The 25,814-nt window shown below is 41.8% G+C and overlaps 1 protein-coding gene across 3 annotated transcripts in view; it reads right to left on the reverse strand.

The window, feature by feature from the left end:
* The window catches only part of LOC127444566 (catenin alpha-2), a 784,313-nt gene that overhangs the window by 244,285 nt on the left and 514,214 nt on the right, over positions 1–25,814 (reverse strand). The gene's annotated exons all lie outside the window — the stretch shown is intronic.

Raw genomic sequence — 25,814 nt, forward strand, 5'->3', positions numbered from 1 at the left:
AATTATTATTATTTTCTATTTTTCTTCACAAGCAGTGAAGTCAATGAGTCTTTCAAAGTGGTGGGAGGTTTCGTGTGATCTGCATCTTTCTCCTCATTTTAATTCTGCTTCCAAACCTCTCAGCCCTCAAACTCCAACTATAGTTATTGTTCTGACAATTAGCTCTAATAATTAATACACTTATTGATGAGGCTTGAGACAGATCAATACAGACAGATTTTAGAAAATTATGAATCCTCATGCCAACGTTGCTTTTTCCAAAATCTGCAGTTGGTGTTGATGGAAACATAAACTTGCATGGGGGTTATGTTTTCTTTTTCCAACAATCTTTTATTGATGTTTTGGCTAATTAGTGAATGGATTGCTTGGCTATATGCCCAGTACCATATTCATGCAGTGAGAAAAGGATTGATCTCTCAGCTCTGTGGGGAGACAGTTGTGCAAAGTGACAAGGCATTAGATTTTGACTTTGTTAGCTTGAGCATTTGTGTGTGTGTTTTGGTGGTTTAAGAGGACTTTTTTAGGTTATACACCAGTAGTTACGAAGGTATTATGCTATAGAGGTGGTTTATGAGGACATCCCTAGTGTCCCTGTAATTCAAATGGCTTAAAAAACTTACTAAACAGGATTTATTTATTTCTTATGTAAAAATGCCAAAAGGTTTCTGTGAGGGTTAAGTTTAGGGGTAGGGTTAGGGGATAGAATAGATAGTTTGTACTGTATAAAATCATTATGTCTATGGAGAGTCCTCATAGTGATAGGACTACCAACGTGTGTGTGTGTGTGTGTGTGTGTGTGTGTGTGTGTGTGTGTGTGTGTGTGTGTGTGTATGGGAAACATGCAAATGGAGGAGGTTGGATATGAAGACCAAAGCCCCAAGTGAGCACTAGAGGGTTCTGGTGTGTTTACATATTGTATAGCGAGTTGAATGGGGTCAACATTAGTAAACAGTACAAGATCAAGAGACAAGCAGAGATGCCACAGAGAGACACAACAGAAAATTGCAATCTTTTTAAACCACATGGGTAATATACTGTATATCAAACTTATAGTGTTTAAGTGTTTATGTTGTGTCCTACCAAATTTGTTTAGTGACCACAACAATACAAACATGTATCAATGGGATAGAAAAATCACAAAAAAGTTGTTTCTCTTAGACAACAATTAGATTAGTCCCCATAACTTATGGCCAATTAATTTCTATGACTTTTCTAGTCATTCATGATTACTGCATCAGGATTTATCAATTTAAAGGACTTATATTTATTTAATGGAGACTGTACTAACAATAAGAAATATTTTGCAGATTAAATATTTTTAGAGCTAATTATAGGTAATGTATATATATATATATATATATATATATATATATATATATATATATATATATATATATATATATATATGTGTGTGTGTGTGTGTGTGTGTGTGTGTGTGTGTGTGTGTGTATGTGGGTTGGGGAGTAACAGAATACATGTAACGGGATTATGTATTTAAAATACAAAATATAAGTAACTGTATTCCACTACAGTTACAATTTAAATCATTGGTATTTAGAATACAGTTACATTCAAAAAGTATTTTGATTACTGAAGGGATTACTTTGCATTTTATTGTCATTTGTTTCATTTAATTTTTAGCCCTTTCAGATGGAAAACATTTATACATATAAATGATGTGATCCAAAGTGCATTTGAACAGCAGTGAAACACTTTCTTATGATGTGTTACATTCATAGGAGCAGACAGAGAAGTAAGTTTGAAGTTTGTAGCAGAAGAAATATAAATAAACATTGTGTAAATTGTCAGCTTTTCGCTAAGCTAAAATGCTATTTCTAGCCATTTTACATGCACATTACCAGGCACGATCATTTTTTTTTTTTTTATCAAGAAAATTCACGTTGGATCATAATTTCTATTTTCTAGTAACACCTTTGGTATTAGGGCAAAAATCGTATTCTTGCTAATAATTTTTGTATTGTTTTCCTGTAAAAATATCTAAAAATCCTTAAAACAAGATCAGTTTGATTGATCTTGTTTTAGAAACAACACTGCATATGATATTTAGGTTTTTCAGAGAGTGTATTTTGTCTTACTGTACTGGCAGAGTTTTTATAGTCAAAACAAGTGAAAAAATCTACCAGTGCTAAAGAAGTAATCCGAAGTATTTACTGACCTTGAGTAATCTAATGGAATACATTACAAATTACATTTTACAACATGTATTCTGTAATCTGTAGTGGAATACATTTCAAAAGTACCTGACCCTGTGTGTGTGTGTATATATATATATATATATATATATATATATATATATATATATATATATATATATATATATACACATACATACAGACACACACACACCGATCAGCCACAACATTAAAACCACCTGCCTAAAATTGTGTAGGTCCCCCTCGTGCTGCAAAAACAGCCACAACCCGCATCTCAGAACAGCATTCTGAGATGCTATTCTTCTCACCACAATTGTACAGAGTGGTTATTTGAGTTACCATAGACTTTGTCAGTTCAAACCAGTCTGGCCATTCCTGTTGACCTCTCTCATCAACATGGCATTTCCATCCACAGAACTGCCGCACACTGGATGTTTTATTTTTGGCACCACAAGTAAACTCTAGAGACTGTTGTGAGTGAAAATCCCAGGAGATCAGCAATTACAAAAATACTCAAACCAGCCCATCTGGCAACAATCATGCCACGGTCCAAATCACTGAGTTCACATTTTTTCCCCATTCTGATGGTTGATGTGAACATTAATTGAAGCTCCTGACCCGTATCTGAATAATTTTATGCACTACACTGCTGTCACATGATTGGATGATTAGATAATCGCATGGATGATTGTTGGTGCCAGACAGGCTGGTTTGAGTATTTCTGTAACTGCTGATCTCCTGGGATTTTCACGCATAACAATCTCTACAATTTACACAGAATTGTGCCAAAAACAAAAACAAAACAAAAAAACATCCAGTGAGCAGCAGTTCAGTGGATGGAAATGCTTTGTTGATGAGAGAGGTCAACAGAGAATGGCCAGACTGGTTCGAACTGACAAAGTCTAAAGTAACTCAGATAACCACTCTGTACAATTGTGGTGAGAAGAATAGCATCTCAGAATGCTATTCTGAGATGACAAGAGGGGGAGCTACACTATATTAGGCAGGTGGTTTTAATGTTGTGGCTGATCAGTGTATATATTTATACATATATATATATATATATATATATATATATACACACTACCGGTCAAAAGTTTTGAAACACTTACTCATTCTTTATTACAATTTTTTTTTTTTTTTTTTTTCACATTTTAGAATAATTGTAAAGTCATCAAAACTATGGAATAACATAAATGGAACTATGGGAATTATGTTGTGACTAAACAAAATCCAAAATAAATCAAAACTGTGTTATATTTTAGCATCTTCAAAGTAGTCACCCTTTGCCTAGAATTTGCAGACATGTACTCTTGACATTTTCTCAACCAACTTCTTGAGGTATCACCCTGGGATGCTTTTTAAACAGTATTGAAGGAGTTCCCATCTATGTTGGGCACTTATTGGCTGCTTTTCTTTATTATTTGGTCCAAGTCATACATTTCAACAACTTTGTTTTATTTTTATTTATTTATTTTTTTTTTTTTATAAAATTTTGGTTTTATATTGAAATCAATTAATATGGTGGCACAATTATATTTTTGTCTACAAAACTAATTTCAAATATTTAAGCATACACCTTCAGACCAAAAGATTTTTAAGCTCATGAGAAACATTTCAGTCAGGTGTTTCAAAACATTTGACCGGTAGTGTGTGTGTGTGTATATATATATATATATATATATATATATATATATATATATATATATATATATATATAAACTTTTCCAGATTTTGTTAATTTCCATGACTTTTCAAGAATTAACAGCTGACCCTTTGCTATGGCCTGCCATAAAAGTGTTTCAGACAAATCCTTTTTTAGCACGTGTTTGCTCTTTTCCACTGATATTCTTCGTGAGTAATATGTGTTTGAGTTGTTTTTAGCGTGATTTTATCAAAATTATCCATGGGGATGAGAGGATGCATGCAGTGTTTTTCTTTCTTATTTAAAAAAAATAAAAAATTAAATTCTTTAAATAAATCTCGAAAAGAGCATGTGATGGATTAAACTGTCAGCCCTCATTCCCAAATGAACATGTATAACATCAGCAAGGACATCTACATTTGCACCAAGGTAAATTAAAGCTAATAACTTAACATTAATGCATTCATGTATTGATTAAGGTCTTAGTAAAAAAGTAAATTAAGAGTTCACAGCATCATAGTGAGTGTGTTCACTAATGCTATCAGGTGTGTAATCACCATCAAATGATGCTGTGACTGTGATATTTGTTTGCCTTGATTCTGATTCAAGTCTCCACATTTTTCAATCAAATTACTGTGTAATTTAACAATTTATTTTCCAAAAAATTCTGATAAATATGCCTTACAATGCTACTCTTTGTACCAGTGCATGCAAAAATATTATCCATTCTGTTTATGAGAATATTTAGCAGAACACTGTGTCGTTCACGGCAATCTCCCATTTATTCCTATGGGGAGTTCTGCAAAGCTTGTCAGAACGAGCAACGGTAACCAAGGGGGGCAGAGCTTAGAGAAGGCAACATTTTCTGAAAAATTCAGATTTTTCAAGGTTTTTTCATTAACTCTTTAGCCCTGTTAAATGGACAGCAAATAATGTATTTTGCTTAAGTCTCCTGTTTCTCTGAATTTTTACCACACAAAAAAGGCCCTGATAATTGCATATGTGCCACCTCTATTTTTCAGAAAAGATCTCAACCATGTCTGCTCAAATTTGCCAAGATACCAACATCTGTAACCAAAACTTAAAGATTTTAATATGTACTCAAAACAATTTGCATCAAATTATTCAAGACCAAATTATCTGAGCTAAGCTATCCACATGCATTTTATAGCTCTATACTCTTATTGTATGTCTTAATTGTACCTTTTTATTTTATTTAAGGAATTTTAGGAAAGACATCGGAAATTAAACAACTGAAAACTCCGTAAGTCTCATGAGCTATGAAAACTCAACATCAGAGCAATATTTTCTTTTCTTCTGGGTTTAAACTTCACAGGACACCTCAATTCTCAACAGGTACCTAGTCGCACTTGTTGGTACAAGGTACTTGTTGATGACTATTGTAGATACTTGGTAGTATCTTCAGTAGTCATCAACAACGTATTAAACCAGACTACATTTTCTATTTTCCTTGAGTATCAGCCAAACAGAATGCATTTCAAAGGAAATCAGGAGCTGCTTGCATACATTTTTAAAAGGTTGGTGGTATGAGAAAACAAGAATTAAGTGTCATGGTATCAGCATGATTAAAATATATTTCATCAGACCCTCTTGATAGAGCACAAGATGCTTAACAAATTAATTAACCTTGCTTGCTGTCTCTAAGTGTTCACTGAAAGCCCCCATGTGCCATTCGCTGCCTCTGGTCTTGAATACTGAAACACCCACACGTAAAAAGATACTCTGCCAAAACACGGAGGACAGCAGCCTGACCAGGTCTCTGCTAGAGAACACTAAAAATCTGTACTGCAATGGACTGTTGCTTCCTTCGGTGACCCATAAATGTACTGTATTCAAGTCAACATCATCCTATTATCTGCAATATAAAGTTGCAGTGAGAACTTGCTTTTATTAGAATATGGGTAAACTGAACTAGACGGCTGTATCATCCTCCAACTCATCATTATAAATACCATCATCATCATCATCATCATCATCATCATCATCATCATCATTCTTATACATGCATCTGCATCACTGCTGTCACATTAACTATCGCTGCAGTGGGCATTGTGGCATTTTCAGAATGCAACTAAATCATTAAAATAGCTCTAGATAATGTACAGTGTAATAAATGTCTATAGCTTCAGAATAACACTCATTTGCATGACTTAGCCTTCAATGCTCATTTAAACAGATATACTGTATACACCCACATCTACATTCGCATATGTAGAGACAAATGCAATGGAAAATGAAAGCGAGTGGGTAGACTTCATACATCAACATACTTTACGAAACAATGCATGATGGAAAAAAGAGGTGATCATAGAGGCAATTGGTGTCTTATAACCACAGAAATGGTCTGAACATTACATTAATGAACAACACTGCCCTAAGTCGGTCATCATATGGCTGAGCGGTGATGCTCAGGGCTAATGTCCTGCAACATCTGGTCTCACATTTGTGGCGCTGCACTGAATACACAGGTGTAGGGGAGGAACAATGTCGATTAATATTTTCTGCAAGTTTGTGGAATATCTCACGGGTCACATTCAGTGTACAGCTTGCTTTTCTCCATTTATGCAGATATGTGAAAAATATTTGTGTGGCAGGGAGGAGGGCGGGGCCAGGTCATGATGCTGCACACCCGGCCCCTAATCAGGCTAATCAAGCCCTCGAGAGGGATAAAGGCGACCAGAGGCAGCAGTTAGAGAGAGAGAGAGAGTTACGGGCAGCTGCTCTGCATGTGTTTGTGTCTTTTTGTTTTTTTAAAAGATTATTTATATTGTCAAGCCGGTTCTTGCCTACTCCTTTCCACTGAACTTTGTTACAATCAGAAATGTGAAAAAATACAATTATTTCCTGACCTGACAGTGACTTTTTCCAGAGCCCCTTGAGCAACAGAGCTACCTGAGAACACGTTTGATAATTAAGATGAGAGAAAGATCACATGAGTTTAGAGCACTATGGGTCATTGGTACCATGCAGTACATGTTCATGTCCCCATCATGCATGTGTTAAAGGGATAGTTCACCCATAAATGAAAATTCTGTCATTCACTCATGTTGCTTCAAATCTGTCAGATTTTCTTTCTTCCATGGATTAAATAATCACAGAATTCTTAACTTTTTGGGGAAACTAACATTTTAATAAATTGCATAAAATATGAAACACTACATTTTATGTTAAGTGAATTTAGGGGTGAATTTGACATGTTTTTGCCATGTCCGCTGGTGTTATTGACCTATTTCACGTGACGTCACTGTATGACCGCTCCACCATGTTTGTGACCAAAATTCCATATACCTTCAATGTGCTGCACTGTGGGATGCGACAAAAGCCTTCTTCAAATGTTAAAAGCAACTCATATTCATATTGACAGGGCCATCACAGACGTTTTTTAATACTGTGACTAAATCAGACCAGAAAACAACACAAACATTTGTAACTTCTGAATGAGAGATGTTTACGGTGATGTACCATTGGGTGTGTGTACTCGCCAGTCACACATTAGACCCGCTGCCGTACAGAGATGAATCGTGGATAAAATATCTTTAAATGTCCATGAAAGTTCAGTTTGGCAATATTTCTGTTGTCTTTAGACCTGTATGAACTTCTCCTGGGACTTGGCACTTGGACCTGGGACTCCTCACTCTAACATTCCAACTTAAAATTTCAGAAATTGGTATAAAATTTTCATCAGATAGTTGACGAAAAAGAAAGCTTGCAGAACAGTAATTTCTGCAGTAATTCCTCCCCCCACAAGAAAATAATCTGTTCAAAAATGGGATTTGTAGGGAAGCACGAGGAATCTTGAATGCACTGTGATGAACAATGAATGCTGTTGACCAAAATCCTATTCAACCTTATGACTAGTGCTCAAATAATATGGATTTTTCAATGGATGACACTGATAGAGAGCATTATGTTTAAAATGCAAATACATAATATAACATATTGATAGCAAATAATAAGTACAGCATACAATTTTGCTGAAATAAAATAAACACGCATTTCACATTATATTTATAGGAATATTCCAGGTTCAGTCCAAGCTAAGCTTAACTGACAGCATTAGTGACATAACATTGATAACCACAGTGAGGTTACAGTGAGGCAATGAGTAAAAGTGAATAGGGCCAATCTGGGTCATATCAGGAAGAAAAAGCTTCTTAATGTAATGACTGCATTCACTTTCACTCAGCAAGAAAATGCCAGTGAAGTAGTTTTTATATAAATGGCAATGCATAACATTTATGCTTTATGTGCAATGTGAGAGCTAAAAGCCTTCTCATGTGCTATGTATGGCTGATGCATTTTGCTGTTCAAATATGCCACATTAATTCTGCATGCATTATGCCATGTTAAAAACATGGCAGTGAGCTATTACCGATCCTGACAGTTCTAACATCGTGAGCTTTTTTCTGTATAACTCCAAGTAACATTAAAAAAATAAAAAAACAAAACAAAAAAATAAAAAAAAAACAGAGTTAATACGTCCCAAACAAAGACAGCCAATGAGAGAAATTTACAAAAAACACTACATTTAAGCAATGATTTTCAACTGAACATGTCACTTATGTAATTTGTGTCAACACAGAAGGACAACTACATAAAAAGCATGTTTATATATGTCACTGCCTGTGTTCAGATCACTATCATCATGAGCAGAGTCAAACAACCCCTTTATATACAGCAGTCTGTCTACTCATTCTTTTATGCCAGACGATTGGCTTGAATTGCTTTTAGACAGCAAATGGGATTGCTATTATTTATTTTTCCGCTGTCTAAAAATGCAACAGTAGAGTTTGGGAAGTAAAAATCCCATTAATTTTCTTCATAGATAAATTAATTTTTTTAAGATAACGTCTAAATATAGAAGCCAACTTTATTAAAATGTATGAATTCCCTGTGTTGAAGAACTACACTGTCCATTCTCCTAAACAGAGAGCCACCATTCAGAGAAGTTGCTGATACCATGGTCACTTGCAACAAAGCACTGCAAATTACATCAGTTTGTTTTCCTTACATTTGGATTTGTTTTTAAATATATTTCAAAAATATTTTAGAAAGATATATATATATATATATATATATATATATATATATATATATATATATATATATTAGGGCTGTCGATTTAACACATTCATTTAGTACGACTCTTCTTCTTCTTCATTCGGCTGCTCCCGTTAGGGGTCGCCACAGCGGAATGTAGTGCGATTAATTATATAAAAATAACGCAGCGTTTATGACACTGAATACCAGTGAGATGATACAAACGCATCCGTTAAATTAGAAATAGCGCAGAGAGAACACAAGAATGTGTTCTTTGAGAATTGGACACATTAATGAACTCAATGCAAAACAGATTGCTTGTTTTATGATATGAGAATAAAACAAATATACTGAATTCTTAAGCAACTTTTTGTATTTTCCAATCACTGCTTTATTCATCTGCCACAATACTGCAGTTTATTTCAAACTGAATTTAAATCTGTATTATATGTATTATATCCATAAATATTTGAATTAATATGCATTATTTATATAAATTATCTTTATTTGGGGGCCTTTCTCAGCAAATAATGATTGTATACGATTAATTGTGATTAATTTTATTAACCAGCATGTCATGTAATTAATTCAATTAAACATTTTATTTTAATCGATTGGCAGCCCTAATATATATATATATATATATATATATATATATATATATATATATATATATATATATATATACAGTTGAATCAGAAGTTTACATACACTTAGGTTGAAGTCATTAAAACTAATTTTTTATCCACTCCAGAGATTTCATATTAGCAAACTATAGTTTTGGCAAGTCGTTTATGACATCTACTTTGTGCATGACACGTGAAATTTTTCCAACATTTTTTTTACAGACAGATGGCTTCACTTTTAATTGATTATATCACAATTCCAGTGGGTTAGAAGTTTACATCCACTAAGTTAACTGTGCCTTTAAGCAGCTTGGAAAATTCCAAAAAATGATGTCACGCCTAATTTAGCTTCTGATTGGCTAATTGGAGGTGTAACCGTGGATGTATTTTAAGGCCTACTTTCAAATCCAGTGCTTCTTTGCTTGACATCATGGAAAAATCAAAAGAAATCAGCCAAGACCTCAGAAAATAATATTGAAGACCTCCACAAGTCTGGTGCCTTGAGAGCAATTTCCAAACACCTGAAGCTACCACGTTCATCTGTACAAACAATAGTATGCAAGTATAAACACTAAGGGACCACACAGCCATCATACCGCTCAGGAAGGAGACACATTCTGTCTTCTAGAGATTAATGTAGTTTGTTGCGAAAAGCACAAATCAATCCCAGAACAACAGCAAAGGACCTTGCAAAGATGCTGGAGGAAACAGGTAGACATATCTATATCCACAGTAAAACGAGTCCTATATCGACATAACCTGAAAGGCTGCTCAGCAAGGAAGAAGCCACTGCTCCAAAACCACTGTAAAAAAGCCATACTACAGTTTGCAAGTGCACATGGGGACAAAGATCTTACTTTTTGGAGAAATGTCCTTTGGTCTGATGAAACAAAAATTGAACTGTTTGGTCATAATGACCATCACTATGTTTGAAAAAAAAGGGTGAGGCTTGCAAGCCGAAGAACACCATCCCAACCATGAAGCATGGGAGTGGCAGCATCATGTTGCACTTCACAGAATAGGTGGCATCATGAGGAAGGAAAAGTATGTGTATATATTGTAACAACATCTCAAAACGTCAGCCAGGCAGTTAAAGCTCGGATGCAAATGTGTCTTCCAAATGGACAATGACCCCAAGCATACCTCCAAAGTTGTGGCAAAATGGCTTAAGGGAGTGACCTCACCTCAATCTGACAGAAAATTTGTGGGCAGAACTGAAAAAGCATGTGCGAGCAAGGAGGCCTACAAACCTGACTAAGTTACACCAGTTCTGTCTGGAGGAATGGGCCAAAATTCCAGCAACTTGTGAGAAGCTAGTGGAAGGCTACCCAAAATGTTCAACCCAAGTTAAACAATTTAAAGGCAATGCTACCAAATACTAACAAAGTGTATGTAAACTTCTGACCCACTGGGAATGTGATGAAAGAAATAAAAGATTAAATAAATAATTCTCTCTACTATTATTGTGAAGTTTCATATTCTTAAAATAAAGTAGTGATCCTAACTGACCTAAGACAGGGATTTTTTCTATGATTAAATGTAAGGAATTGTGAAAAACTGAGTTTAAATGTATTTGGCTGAGGTCTATGTAAACTTCTGACTTCAAATGTATATATATATATATATATATATATATATATATATATATATATATATATATATATATATATCTGGTTGCCAAAAGTTTGGAATAATGTACAGATTTTTCTGTTTCACAAGGAAATTGGTACTTTAATTCACCAAAGTGGCATTCAACTGATCACAAAGGACATTACTGATGTAAAAAAACAGCACCATCACTATTTGAGTAACATTTTTGATCAAATCTAGACAGGCCCCATTTCCAGCAGCCATCACTCCAACACCTTATCCTTGGGTAGTCATGCTAAATTGCTAACTTGGTACTAGAAAATCACTTGCCATTATATCAAACACTGCTGAAAGCCATTTGGTTCGTTAAAAGAAGCTTAACATTGACTTTGTGTTTGTTTTTGAGTCGCCACAGTATGCAATAGACTGGCATGTCTTAAGGTCAATATTAGAACAAAAAAAACAAAAAGGGAAACAGCTTTCTCTAGAAACTTGTCAGTCAGTCATTGTTTGAGGAATGAAGGCTATGCAATGCTTGAAATTGCCAAAAAACTGAAGATTTCATATAAAGGTGTACACTACAGTTTTCAAAGACAAAGGACAACTGGATATAACAAGCACAGAAAGAGATGTGGAAGGCCAGATGTACAACTAAACAAGAGGATAAGTACATCAGAGTCGCTAGTTTGAGAAATAGATGCCTCACATGTCCTCAGCTGACAGCTTCATTGAATTCTACCCACTCAACACCAATTTCATGTACAACAGTAAAGAGAAGACTCAGGGGTGCAGGTCTTATGGGAAGAATTGAAAAGAAAAGGCCACTTTTGAAACAGATGGCAAGTGCTACAGGAAGCGTGGGTTGAAAAGTCACCTGAGTATCTGGACAAACTGACAGCTAGAATACAAAGGATCTGCAAAGATGTCATTGCTGCACATGGAGGATTTTTTGATGAGAACTCTTTGAAGAAGTTTAAGAAGTTCAGATTTATTTTATTTTTTTTAATTGTAATAGTAATTTTTCATGTTATTAATGTCCTGACTATACATTTTGGTCAGTTGAATGCTACTTTGGTGAATAAAATTACCAATTTCTTTCCATTAGAGCAAAATCTGTACATTATTCCAAACTTTTGGCCACCAGTGTGTGGATATATATATATATATATATTATATATACATATATACAGTATATTATCATTGATTGTAAGGTAATAGTTTTATATTTTACCTAATTTCTGATTCAGTTGTGTTATTTAAAGTAGTTTATGTACACAGTATTATACCTTTTTTTTCCTTTCAAATACTTTTTTGGAAGAGCTAGTTGGTTTGGTTCACCACTTACAGTTTCTTCCTGAAGTATTTTTATTTATGTTTTTATTTTTTAATCCCTATGGAGAAAATGAATGGGACAATTACTTCTGCAACCAAGAGAATGGAAAGTGGGTGGTTACTGTTTCATTATATTGAGCGGTGCTTGTTTTTTTTGATGAGCCTATTGTACAACTACTATCCATGAACCCATAATGGCATCTGGTTTTAAAGTGGGAATAAGCCACAAAAAGCATGCTAGGATATGTTAAAGAAACAGTGGACTTACCTATTTGAGGAGAGGGGGTATGGAGACAGGTGCAAAGAGAAACCAACAGGCAGAGGTGAAAGCATAGGAAGAGAAACAAAAAGAAACATGATCAGAATGCACCATGTTAGCTTTGTCTTTTCCTTCAATGTGTTACGGACTTGTTTGATTATACAGCAGAGCATTTTTAAGATCTCTTTTTAGTACATCTTATTTATTCATTTATTTATTACACATGCAGATTTGTGAGATAAAATATATGTATAAGGCCTTTACAATCACTGTCAAAAAAGTACAAAAAAGAACAGCACAATGTAGGCTGATCCTTCAAACGGATTTGTAATCAGGCTGCATGACAGGGTGAAAGAAAGAAAGGGATAGCGACAGAGGAAAACAGAGGAAGTGAGAGAGAGAGAGAGAGAGAGAGAGAGAGAGAGAGAGAGAGAGATAAAAACTGAAAACTGTGAGTGAAGCAGCGAGTGAAGATGAAACAGAATAAAGTGGTGTCAAAGGCCCGTGGTGCTGTAGTTTAAACAGATGGTTCTTTTCATGCCTGGGACCCTGACAATCCTTAAAGCAAGCGTCTATACTGACATTTGTGTGTGTTCAAAAGATCAACACACCAACACACATATAAGCCATACAATAAGCACTGTTCTTGCTGCCCACTCTTTGAACTCTGTCCTCGCCCTTGTGCAAAACATGAGAAGGCAATACGCCACTTTGACGCAATTCAAAATGGCTGAGTGGGAAGATAACTGAAGGCATTTGATTTATCTCACCCCACCCCCCACCACCAGTTCTCTGCTTCAAAAAAGCACTAGTTCCCCCATCACATCCCGCCATTCTGACTATACAGTTGTCTCGACAGTTGACAAGAGAGATGGAGTGTGTTGTGTTAGTGTGTGTCCTCTGCAAAGTGCCTGATTACATTCATGGAGCCAAGAGGAGATTTATGAATGCAGACTCAGGCAAAGTGCAGCCTCATCTACCCTCTAAATAATGGCAGCGAATGAGATTGTTTTTCCAGCTTCATTTCCACCTTCCCAAACTACAATTTTATCCACCCACAGAATCTGGTCCCCAACGGAGCCCAAAGCGATTCAATTGGCTGAAAGAACTTTAAATGGGAATTGTATGTCGGTGCCTCATTAGAAATCTTACAAAGTCCTTGGATGATGTATGTCATCTTAACAATGTAACTAATATGACAACACAAGACTTATTTACTAATAATTGCATACAAGTTGCATATATATGTGCTCAGGAAAGGCTCTCAAATTAAAAACGTCCTCCAGATTTACAACAGGTGTGTACGCACATAAATTTGTTCTTTCAGAACCTTCATTGTAAAGTTGATGAATCTGGCTGATTCTAAATGAGGGAGTGTGTGCCTTCAAAGTAATTTGCATTAGAAATACTAAATATAGGGCAGGCTATATAAATGTATTTAGTGACGGTTGTGTACAGTATGTGTGGTTCTAATTTGTTAAAAATTTTAGTAAGTGCAGTTAATAGGGCTGGGTGATATGAACAAAAATATTTATTAAAAAAAAAAATCATATTTATTTATTTTTTTATTTTTTGCATATCATTCAATATTGATATTTATCACAATTTACATTTCATATCAATGATGGGGGAGGAAATGAATTCCACCGACCTCAAGAATGAATTAAACATAACTTGCACAGGTTAGGCTACCTTTGAATTTAAAGTTCAAGAAGTTTACTCAGTTTAGTAGTTAATCCAGCATAGGATGTGTGATCTCTTTTCAATGAAATTTTGCCAATTGCATTGTCTTCAGTGGATGTTTGACTCCACAGAAAGACTTACTTGTGACATTTCACACTCCAGCTCAGTAGGTGGCAGTATTGCACCAAAAGTTGGATTGCCAACCACAATAAACATCACATGAAGAAAAAATAAATACTTTCTGGCCTGTGTCAACAATTTAGAGGACATGACAGCACTTTCGATTATGAAAAAAAAAAAAAAGTTTAAACAAATAGTACATAAACAGCAATGCCGTTGATGTCAGAGTTGTTGTTGTGGTTTTAGTGACACACACCTGATCCAATCATCTACTTATATGTAGAACATAAGCAAAATACTGAAAATTACTCAAAAGTTGAATCAATGATATCTAATCATCCCCCCCCCCGATAAATATCAATATCTTTTAATCACCCAGCCCTAGTGGTTAGTAAATAAAATTTAATTTCACAAAACTAACATGTTAGCCTACTATCTTAGCATATTTCTAATCGATTAGCCTGCTAGCCTTTAATACCCTGCAGCCCACCATACTGACAGCACAAAGCAACAGAGATAAAATAGTATTGCTACAACAAGCTGCCAATTCTACGAAAGCCTAAATTAAGGCTCTTTTGCTTAGGTAGAGCAGGATATCACAAAATAATCCGATCAGACATTGCAAATGGCATCCTCTTTGAGGGTGAAGAACCCTGCATGACATTCACTCAACTACTGATATATTACAGTTGCAATCAAAATTATTCAACCCCCCCCAAGACAGTAAGGATTTACAAAGGTAAGCTTTTCTGATGACCCAGAATATTTAAACTTTACATCTATATCAGTTGAGGGACACATTCAAAGTCAGAGTGTGAATATATAACCTAATTTTTTTTAAATACAGCCATGTCATATTTATTCAACCCCTATTGCATGTAGCTGTTTCTTAAATATGTAAGGCTACACAAGTAATTGTTTTAAAACAAAATTAAGTTTAGCGTTGTAAGCAAAAATGTATTTCTATGCAAAAAATGCAATTAAAAATAAGCTAATAGAGGAGATTATTTCATTACACAAGAAAGGTCATGGCTAAAAGTACATTTCCAAGACAAAGTTGGCAGCACCATTCATACATTTTTTTTAAATATGGTACAACAGCAACCTTCTTGGGTGTGGAAGAAAGCAAAACTTCACCAAGGGAAATGTTGACTTGAATATTCAAGAAGTAATAGGAAAGAAGTAGGAAAGACCTGTGGAGTCCTGGAAAAAGGTTTTCCCTATCTGTCACTCACTCGACATTGGTGTCGATGTAGTGACACTAGGGGTCACTCTTGGGAGCCCGAGACACCTCTGGTCTTTGATAAAAGGCCAATGAAAATTGGCGAGTGGTATTTGCATGCCACTCCCCCGAACATACGGGTATAAAAGGAGCTGGTATGCAACCACTCATTCAGATTTTCTCTTCGGAGCCGAACGGTCATGCTCATTGAGCTGAATACTACTGTTCATTCACCTGCTGGATCTGATGGCGCATTTCAGCGGCTTCTCCCTCCTCTGCACTGGTGCACTGCAGAGAATGCCCCTGGGCACTTCGGCAGAAAAACTAGAGAGTATATTTTCTGAAAGAGCATTTTTCCCCTCTAAAAGAGTATATATTTCTCTAAAAGAGCGCACACACGGAACGTCTTTTTAAAGACGCGTCTTTTTAAAGATGCTTTTCCGATTGTGTGTTATTCCTGGTTGTGCTCGTTATCTCTCGCCTTCTAACGGTCACGATCACTGTCTTTCGTGTCTGGGCACTGCTCACGCGGAGACAGAGTTCGTGGATGGTCACATTCTCATTGCGAGAATGTGTCCATGGCAACGTTGCGGTCGCGGCTCGCCTTCGTAAGGAAGCGAGCCACCCCAGAGGCTCCCGCCTCGGTCCTTTTATCCACGGGTTTGAGGCCAGCGCGGCTAGCGCTGGGGGCGATTTGGGGACCCCAATGGGACCGCCTCCGCCGGGTATCCCCCCGCGGACCTCCCATTCCCCAGCACACTCGTCTGCCCCGATCGGGCTTCCGGGTGAGTCCGCCGGCTCGTCTCACGGCGAGTTCGACCTCTTATTCGGAGCCCGCGAAAGTGATGAGCTCTCGAGCGCAGCATCGGAGAGCGGGCTCCTCCCTTCGGGGTCGTTCGCCCAGTCACAGGCTGACGCGGAGATAACGACATGCTTTCCCGGACAGCCGCGAGCGTCGGTTAGAGTGGATTTCACTGCTCTTCCCTGAACCCTCGCGGCTCGGTGATTGGTTCCTGGACTCGCGGCGCCACTCAAAGCCACGCCCCACCCCGTTCCTTTCTTCCCGGAAGTGCATGAAGAGCTGACAAGGTCGCGGGAGGCACCTTTTACTGCCCGGTCCCGATCTTTTCAGCTTCCCCGCTCTCACTACCCTCGATGGTGGGGCGGCCAAGGGTTATTCGGCAATCCCCCGGTGGATAAAGGCGCTCGCGGTGCACCTATGCCCGCAGAGCGCTGCCACCTGGCGCGGGTGCCCAAAGCCCCCGTCCAAGGCCTGTAGGTTTACGTCGTCTCTGACGGTCAAAGCCTACGGCGCTGCTGGACAAGCCGCCTCCGCCCTGCACGCCATGGCTCTCCTGCAAGTCTGCCAAGGTGCTAAAGGAACTGCACGAGGGTAGTTCCGCCCCGGGATTGATGCAGGAACTGCGCTCGGCGACCGACCTCGCTCTCCGAGCGACGGAGGTCACGGCGCGGTCTCTCGGGCGGACGATGGCCACACTAGTGGTCCAGGAGCGCCACCTTTGGCTCAACCTGGTCGAGATGGGTGAGGCCGACAGGACACAATTCCTTGCTGCCCCCATTTCCCAGGCGGGCCTATTCGGCGACACCGTCGAGGACTTTGCCCAGCAGTTCTCGATGGTAGAGCAGTAGATGGATGCTAGCCGGCTTGTCCTGCCCCGGCGTGGCTCAAGATCCTGCACCCCATCTACTCATCGCCGAGGGCGTCCCCCTGCGGTGACTGCACCGGCTCCGCCGCAGCCCGCCCCTCCGGCCCGGCCCCGGCGTGGAGCCCACCGCAGGAAGCCGACGCCACCCGTCTCACAGCCGGCACTGAAGAACCCACGGAGGTCTTCAAAGCGCCCCTGAGACGGGCGACCCAGGGACAACGAAACCCGCTGCTCTGGAGCTGGTAAGCAGATCTTCTTTTTGTTACCTTTTGCATTTAAATTGCGCTGCATGCCCAAGTGGCTGCAGTACTCAAGAGCTCCGCAAGAGTGGTTTCCTTGTTCCCTGGGTCACATATTCGGTGTGTACGGCTGGCATCACGACCACCGTCCACCACTCCATTTGGCAGGTTGGCGCTCCAGCGGCGGTCTCCCGCCCTGAGCGCCCAGCTGTGGCACAGATCCACCCCCGATGTGACAGTCTCCACGGGTCATGAGGACAGGCCTCTTCCTCCCCCGTCCCAGGCTGTTCCAGGGGTGGTCACAAGGAGCCAGGTAAGTGCTTCAATGTCCTCAGACTCAGCACGGCCACGATGTGGTGTGGCACCTCAAGCTCCGCCCCGCCGCGAGGCCCCACCCGCCGGTACAGTACCGAAAAAAGGAGGTAGGTTGCGGCCAATCTTGGACCTGCGAGTACTGAACCGGGCCTTACACAGACTCCCGTTCAAGATGCTGACGCAAAGACGCATTCTAGCGAGCGTCCGGCATCAAGATTGGTTTGCGGCGGTAGACCCGAAGGATGCGTACTTTCACGTCTCGATCCTTCCTCGACACAGACCCTTCCTGCGGTTTGCGTTCGAGGGTCAGGCGTATTGGTACAAGTCCTCCCTTTCGGCCTGTCCCTGTCTCCTCGCATCTTTACTAAGATCGCAGAGGCTGCCCTTGCCCCGTTAAGGGAGGTGGGCATTCGCATTCTCAACTATCTCGACGACTGGCTAATCCTAGCTCACTCTCGAGACGGGTTATGCGCACACAGGAACCTGGTGCTCTCACACCTCAGCCGACTAGGGCTTCGGGTCAGCTGGGAAAAGAGCAAGCTCCTCCCGGTTCAGAGCATCTCTTTTCTCGGTTTGGAGTTGGACTCAGTCTCCTTGACGGCGCACCTTACGAACGAGCGCGCCCAGTCGGTGCTGGCCTGTTTGAAGGCATTCAAACAGAAAACAGCGGTTCCACTGAAACATTTTCAGAGGCTCCTGGGGCATATGGCGTCCTCGGCGGTGGCCACCCCGCTCGGGTTGATGCATATGAGGCCGCTTCAGCACTGGCTCCAGACTCGAGCCCCGAGACGGGCATGGCACCACGGGACACACCGCGTGGCCATTACGTCGGTCTGTCACCGTCTTTTCAGCCCTTGGACCGACCTCTCGTTTCCACGAGCAGGTGTTCCGCTAGAACTGGTCTCCAGGCGCGTCGTGGTTACGACAGACGCCTCTAAAATGGGCTGGGGCGCTGTTGGCAATGGGCACACAGCCGCCGGCCTCTAGACGGGTCCGCGGCTGCGTTGGCACATCAACTGCCTCGAGTTACTGGCAATTCTGCTCGCCCTGCGGAGGTTCCGGCCGTTGATCCAGGGCAAGCACGTGCTAGTTTGGACAGACAGCACGGCAGCGGTAGCATATGTCAACCGCCAAGGCGGTCTGCGCTCCCGCTGTATGTCATAACTCGCCCGCCGTCTCCTCCAACGGAGTTAGCAGCACCAAGTCGCTGCAAGCCACTCACATCCCGGGCAACCTCAACACTTCGGCAGACGCGCCGTAACAACAGGTTACCCTCAAGGGAGAGTGGAGACTCCACCTTCAGGTGGTCCAGCTGATTTGGAGTCGATTCAGTCAGGCACAGGTGCACCTGTTCGCCTCCCAAGAATCCTCCCACTGCCCGCTCTGGTACGCCCTCACCGAGGCCTTCCTCGGCATAGACGCGCTGGCACACAGCTGGTCCCCTGGCATTCGCAAATATGCGTTTTCCCCAGTGAGCCTGCTCACACAGACCCTGTGCAAGGTCAGGGAGGACGAGGAGAAGGTCGTCCTGGTAAGCACCCTACTGGCCCGCCTAGACGTGGTGCTCGGACCTCACGCTCCTCGTGACAGCTCCCCCCGGGCAAATTCCCCTGAGGAAGGCCCTTCTTTCTCAGGGAAGGGGCACCATCGGGCACCCGCACCCAGACCTCTGGAATCTCCATGTCTGGCCCCTGGACGGGACGCGGAAGACCTAAGCTGTCTCCCACCTGCGGTGGTAGACACGTTCACTCAGGTTAGGGCTCCCTCTACGAGGCGCCTGTATGCCTTTAAGTGGTGTCTGTTCGCTAAGTGGTGTTCTTCCCATCAGGAAGACCCCCAGAGGTGCGCAGTCAGATCAGTGCTTTCCTTCCTGCAAGAGAGGTTGGAAGGGAGGCTGTCCCCTTCCACCTTGAAGGTGTACGTTGCTGCCATAGCAGCACACCATGACGCAGTCGACGGTAAGTCCTTAGGGAAGCATGATCTGATCATCAGGTTCCTAAGAGGCGCCAGGAGGCTGAATCCCTCCAGGCCACGCCTTGTTCCCTCATCGGACCTCTGTAGTTTTTCAGGGTCTACAGAGAGCCCCCTTTGAGTTTTGCAGTCAGCCGGGCTTAAGGCACTCTCCTTGAAGACTGCCCTCCTGACTGTGCTCACTTCCATCAAGAGGGTAGGTGACCTGCAAGCGTTCTCTGTCAGCGAAACGTGCCTGGAGTTCGGTCCGGGCTATTCTCACGTGATCCTGAGACCCCCGACCGGGCTATGTGCCCAAGGTTCCCACCACTCCTTTTAGGGACCAGGTGGTGAACCTGCAAGCGCTGCCCCAGGAGGAGGCAGACCCAGCCCTGTCGTTGCTGTGTCCGGTGCGTGCTTTACGCATCTATTTGGATCGCATGCAGAGCTTTAGAATCTCTGAGCAGCTCTTTGTTTGCTTTGGTGTACAGCGGAAAGGAAGCGCTGTCTCCAAGCAGAGGATCGCCCACTGGCTCATTGACGCCATAACTATGGCATGTCTCGCCCAAAACATGCCGCCCCCGGTAGAGCTACGAGCCCATTCTAGAAAAAAAAAAGGAAAAGAAAAGTGGTGTAGCGGCTTCTTGGGCCCTGGCCAGAGGTGCCTCTTTAACAGACATTGCAGAGCAGCGGGCTGGGCAACACCCAACACCTTTGCAAGGTTCTACAACCTCCGGGTGGAACCGGTTTCGTCCCAGGTAGTGGCACGCAACACAAGCGGATAAGCCCGGGATAGCCGGCCGGGTGTATCGCTTGCACATAGCGCCTTCCACCTCCTTTTGAGCTGAAGACATGCGCTGTTAATTCCCAGTAGTGTTCACAAAAGTTGTTCCCTGGTTGACTTCCTCCGAGCCCTGTGGCAGTCGAGTTTTCGGAGAGACTCGCTGCCGGCCCAGTACACGCGCTAACTAAGAGCCCGGTTCTGGGGTAGGTGCTCCGCATGTGGCGGTTCCCTGTAAGGCTAACCCCATGCGATCTATATCTTCCGCTAGTTCGTTTCCCTACTGGCAAACTGCGTCTTCCTTGGGCAGAGCCCCTCAGTCTCCATGTTGTAGTAACTCCTCCCCCATTGGGCAGGATCTACCTTGAAGGCTCTCCACATGGTTGGAAAGACCATGTGATGTATTCTTCCACTTAAATATCCCCCCTCTCTTGGGGTGAGGTGTGGTCTCCGCGGTGTCCTCCCCTTGGGAGGGACACCCCCGACTAGACCTGGCGGCCCAGTCAGATAATCCCCCTTCTTTTTTAGGGAGTGGAAAAAGAGAAGGGGAAAGAGGCCACGACTGCGTTAAGCCTGTCTCTATCTCTGGGTAGTCGACTTGTCCCCAAAAAGGGCCGTTTGACACTCATAACTGTGTTGGGGGAGGTTACGTGTCGACCTGGTGCGCTGGCTATGAGGCACACAGCAAGTCTGCCCACCACACACCGCCAGTTCACGTAACACAGTTCAGCCTTGTGGCGTTTTGTATAGGGACCCCTAGTGTCACTACATCGACACCAATGTCGAGTGAGTGACAGATAGGGAACGTCATGGTTACTGGTGTAACCTCCGTTCCCTGATGGAGGGAACGAGACGTTGGTCCCTCCTGCCACAACGCTGAACTACCCGCTGAAATGGCCGGACCTTATATCGGCTCCTCAGCGTAAAACCTGAATGAGTGGTTGCATACCAGCTCCTTTTATACCCGTATGTTCGGGGGAGTGGCATGCAAATACCACTCGCCAATTTTCATTGGCCTTTTATCAAAGACCAGAGGTGTCTCGGGCTCCCAAGAGTGACCCCTAGTGTCACTACATCGACACCAACGTCTCGTTCCCTCCATCAGGGAACGGAGGTTACACCAGTAACCATGACGTTATAGATGTATGACACTAAACTGAAAATGAGTTTTTGACCCATGGGTCAGCAGTACGTCTGGAGTAAGATGACAAGGTGATGACAAGAATGACACCATCCCCACAGTCAAGCATGGAGTTGGGTCAGTCCTGTTATGGGGGTGTTTTGCGGCTGCAGGAAACAGCTATCCTGACTATGTGACTGACTCCATGGATTCTTTTAGGCCATTTTGGCATGAAAAATGTGATGCCTTCAGTGTGAAAATTGAAGCTCGGTGATCGCTGGACTTTCCAGCAAGACAATACCACCAAGGATACATCCAAGTTGTCCAAAATCTGGTTCAGGGATAGGTCGTGGACTGTCCTTAAATGGCCCTTTCAGCCCATCATTAAAATCCCATTGCAAACCTTTGTTGGGATTTCAAGGAAGCAGTGGCAGCACAGGAACCAAAGAATGTCAATGAGCTGGAAGCTTTTGCTTATGAGAAATGTGTAAACATTCTAATAGAGAGGTGTTCGAAGCCTGAGAACACTTACCTGAAACATTTATTTGCTGTTATTAAGGATAAAGGATGTTCCACAAATGATTGACTTTGGGGGTTGAATATTTTTGACATGACATTTGTGGAGAGAATTAGTTATTTTTTATTTTAAAATTTGGGTAAACTGAACTCTTTGTTCTCAAAATCACTCAAATGTGTATTAAAAACTTTGACTGATTACTGAGGTTTTAGTTTATGTGTTTTAATTCACATCACCAGAATGTATTGCTGGTCAGGGGGCTTGAATAATTTTGATTGCAACTGTATGTCCACCAAAGAATCTTATTTTAAAGGTTGTTTCAGTCCAGGGGAAGCCGAAGGCAATTGGGCCTGATGTGTGATGGTGTTACAGTGAAAGAAATGTGTTTGGCTGTTTGTAGTGTAGCCAACATCCCCTGCAGAAAAAAAAAAAAAAAAACTCAGTTTATCCTCTCTAGTGTAAATATTGAACAGGTTTCGGACCAGGGGGATAACTAATGCTAATGAATGGAAACTCTTAGCTGAGCACACTTTATCAGAGCAGAAGCATGCTGTCCTAGCTCAGAGGCGAGAGATAAATTGTAGGGAGGCTTGTTTTAAAACAGATGAGTTGTGCGAGACCATACTATGTGCAATATGATCAGTCAGTGTCAGCTTATGCAAGTCAATTTGCTATAATGACAATAAACTGCCGTGGTGCTCTCCAGCAAATCATAATATGATCCTAGGCATGAGTCCAGAAAATAGAATAGCTTGAGATGAATGATCTGTACATGACAAGAAATGACAGTAATAAAGGAATTTGAGATCAGTGGTGATATTTCAGATGTAGAAAAATAAATAAATAAATAGTTTTATTCTATTTCTATTTTATTTTTTATTGATATATTTTTATTTTTATTTTATTTTTTTAGAAATTAATAGTTCTGGCTCTAAAACCTGATTGGATTAGCCTCTATACTACACTTTTCCCACATGGAATCTGCAGAGCCCAGCAGAAACATACATATTTCCACAGAACCGGACCACTCGTATTTTACAAAGTTCAACACATCCCTTGTGTGTTCAGTTATTAAGTATTTTGGATAATTTGATAATGCTTTCAGTTAAGAATAAAAGTGAAGTGCTCTCTGTTCTGCTTAAAAATGTACCAAAATAAATCCATTTTGAAGCACTCCAAAGATTTTCCACTAAAATGAGTGCAGAGCATGTGAAAAAGTCTACAAATTGCCTGGGCCTGGTCAAGCCTAACAACACCCCTTAACCAAGATAAAATCACCATAAAACTTCCCTCATGTTTACTATATTCATCAGTCCATGATGACCATTAAACAGTACCCGTTTTCCACTCAACATTTTTCTGCACATTTTTCTCCATTCCAACATCAGTTTTGACCAATAATTTGAGGTGAGGGGATACTCTACTACAACCAAACATACTGTATTTCAAGGGCACAATTTTTATTTTTATTTTATTAAAGATAATAAGAGAAAATACTATTTAATTTACACAATTAGGATACTGTAAATTTTGTGAATTATTTACAATAATTTGAACGAGATTATTTATCAAAATATACCACAGTCAAAAACAAACAAGACTTTATTGCTAATCTAAACACAAAAAATTATCTCACACATAGACAAACATGGACACAGGTCGTTGAGTAAAGTGAACACAGTGACTTGAGTGGAAATTATCTATAGAGAGAAAAGGAACTTTATGGAGTCTGTAGACAATGCCTTAAGAACCATTGATACTTCTTTGAGTCTGTGGCATGGGGGTGTGGTCATGTGTCTGTTTGCGGGAGAGGGAAAGCGGTAAGGCTCACCACCTGGGCTGTAATTACTCTAACACCTGTCTCTCATTATAGTGATGGCGGAGGGAGACCTGATAAGGCACGCCAGATCGTCAGATTGGGAGAGAGAGTGGTGAAGGAAACTGGTGTCTGAAGGACTGTGTGAGAAGATACTAAAGAAAGCCCTGTTCAAGTTGGCCACTGAGAGCTGTTTTTGTTAAACTTGACTGTGTGGAGAAAATAATACTCACCTCAACTGTTCACTGTCTCCTGACTCCTCCACTGCCCACAAACTTAGATCTTTCACATTTGTGCCAAAAACCCGGCTTTGGAGGAGAACACCATTATGGAGTCCGTACCGCTGGGTGAAGTCTTCAAGACCCTTGCCAGCATCCAACAAAATCAACAACAAGCTCTCATGGAGGTACGCCTGGAGCAGGAACAGCGTTTCCAAGTCCTGCTCCAGGCACAAGGTGCTGCGACCTCCCCGCAGCCAACCCCACCCGTGGCCCTGATAAAGATGGGGCTGGATTATGACCCAGAGGCCTTCCTAGACTTGTTTGAGAAGATTGTGGTGGTATGGAAGTGGCCTCCTGACCAGTGGGAGGCCACTTGCGGCACATCAACTTCCCGCCACCAGCCTCCTTGACTACCAACATCTAAAGAAGGTCCATCCAGCAATGAGTGGGTCATAGCCCCGTGCAGAGTCGTCAGCTATTTAGATCCCTGAGCTTCGGGAAGCAAGGCCACCTGTTCGCTTTTGCCTAACAGCTCCGGGATACCTGCCGGAAATGGTTGCTGGCAGAGGAAACCCGTGGCGCTGTGGAGGTTGTCAGTCTGGTGGTACTGAAGCAGTTCATCTCCCAACTTCCACGAGGAATGTCCGAGTGGGTTCAGTGCCACTGCCCGGCGTCGCTGGAAGAGGCCGTCCAGCTGGCAGAGGACTACATGGTGGTGTTTCCAGGAGGCAGCATTGCAGTGTTTTTTTTCTTCTCCCTCTTATCTCTCTGCTCTCTCTCCACGCCCTGTGTGTCACTCCCCCCCCCCATCCCTCTCAGTCCTGCCCAGTTCCGGCTCCCCGAAAGTGGGGAGGAGACCTGCCCAAACCCCATCCCCAGTTGAGGGGACCCCTCCCCTTGTCTGTCCCTCCTACTCCCCCATCTCCCATGAGTGTGGAAGGAAAGCCTGGGCCGGTCTGCTAGAGCTGTGGGGAAGCCGGGCACTTCCAGGATCGATGTCCAGTGATGGAGGTGGGGACACTGATCCGGATTCCTGACACTCCACAGGCCACCCCCGATCGGGCAGGGGAGTATTGGATACCGGTAAGAGTAAAAGGGGATAAACATCAAGCTTTGGTGGATTCAGGTTGTTCCCAAACCTCTATTCACCAACACTTGGTGCAAGGTGTGGCATTGGGTAAGAATAAACAGGTGAGAGTGAGGTGTGTGCATGGTGACATTCACAAGTATCCGGTGGTTACCACCGAGATACAATTCAGGGGAAAAAGGCTTAGAGTCCAGGCCATGGTTAATTCCCATCTCACCCATCCACTAATTCTGGGAACCAGTTGGCCTGGTTTTAAAAATGTATTGAATGTAATGTTTGTAGATGGGTCCTGCAAAGTGGTGTTGCGGTGTGTGATGTGCGACACTATGGCTGGAAAGGCAGTGCCAGGGCCCTCAACGTTGGCCCGCATCATGATGACGCAGATGAGC

The sequence above is a fragment of the Myxocyprinus asiaticus genome, chromosome 8 (genome assembly GCF_019703515.2).
Source record: "Myxocyprinus asiaticus isolate MX2 ecotype Aquarium Trade chromosome 8, UBuf_Myxa_2, whole genome shotgun sequence".
In the NCBI taxonomy this organism is placed as follows: Eukaryota; Metazoa; Chordata; class Actinopteri; order Cypriniformes; family Catostomidae; genus Myxocyprinus; species Myxocyprinus asiaticus.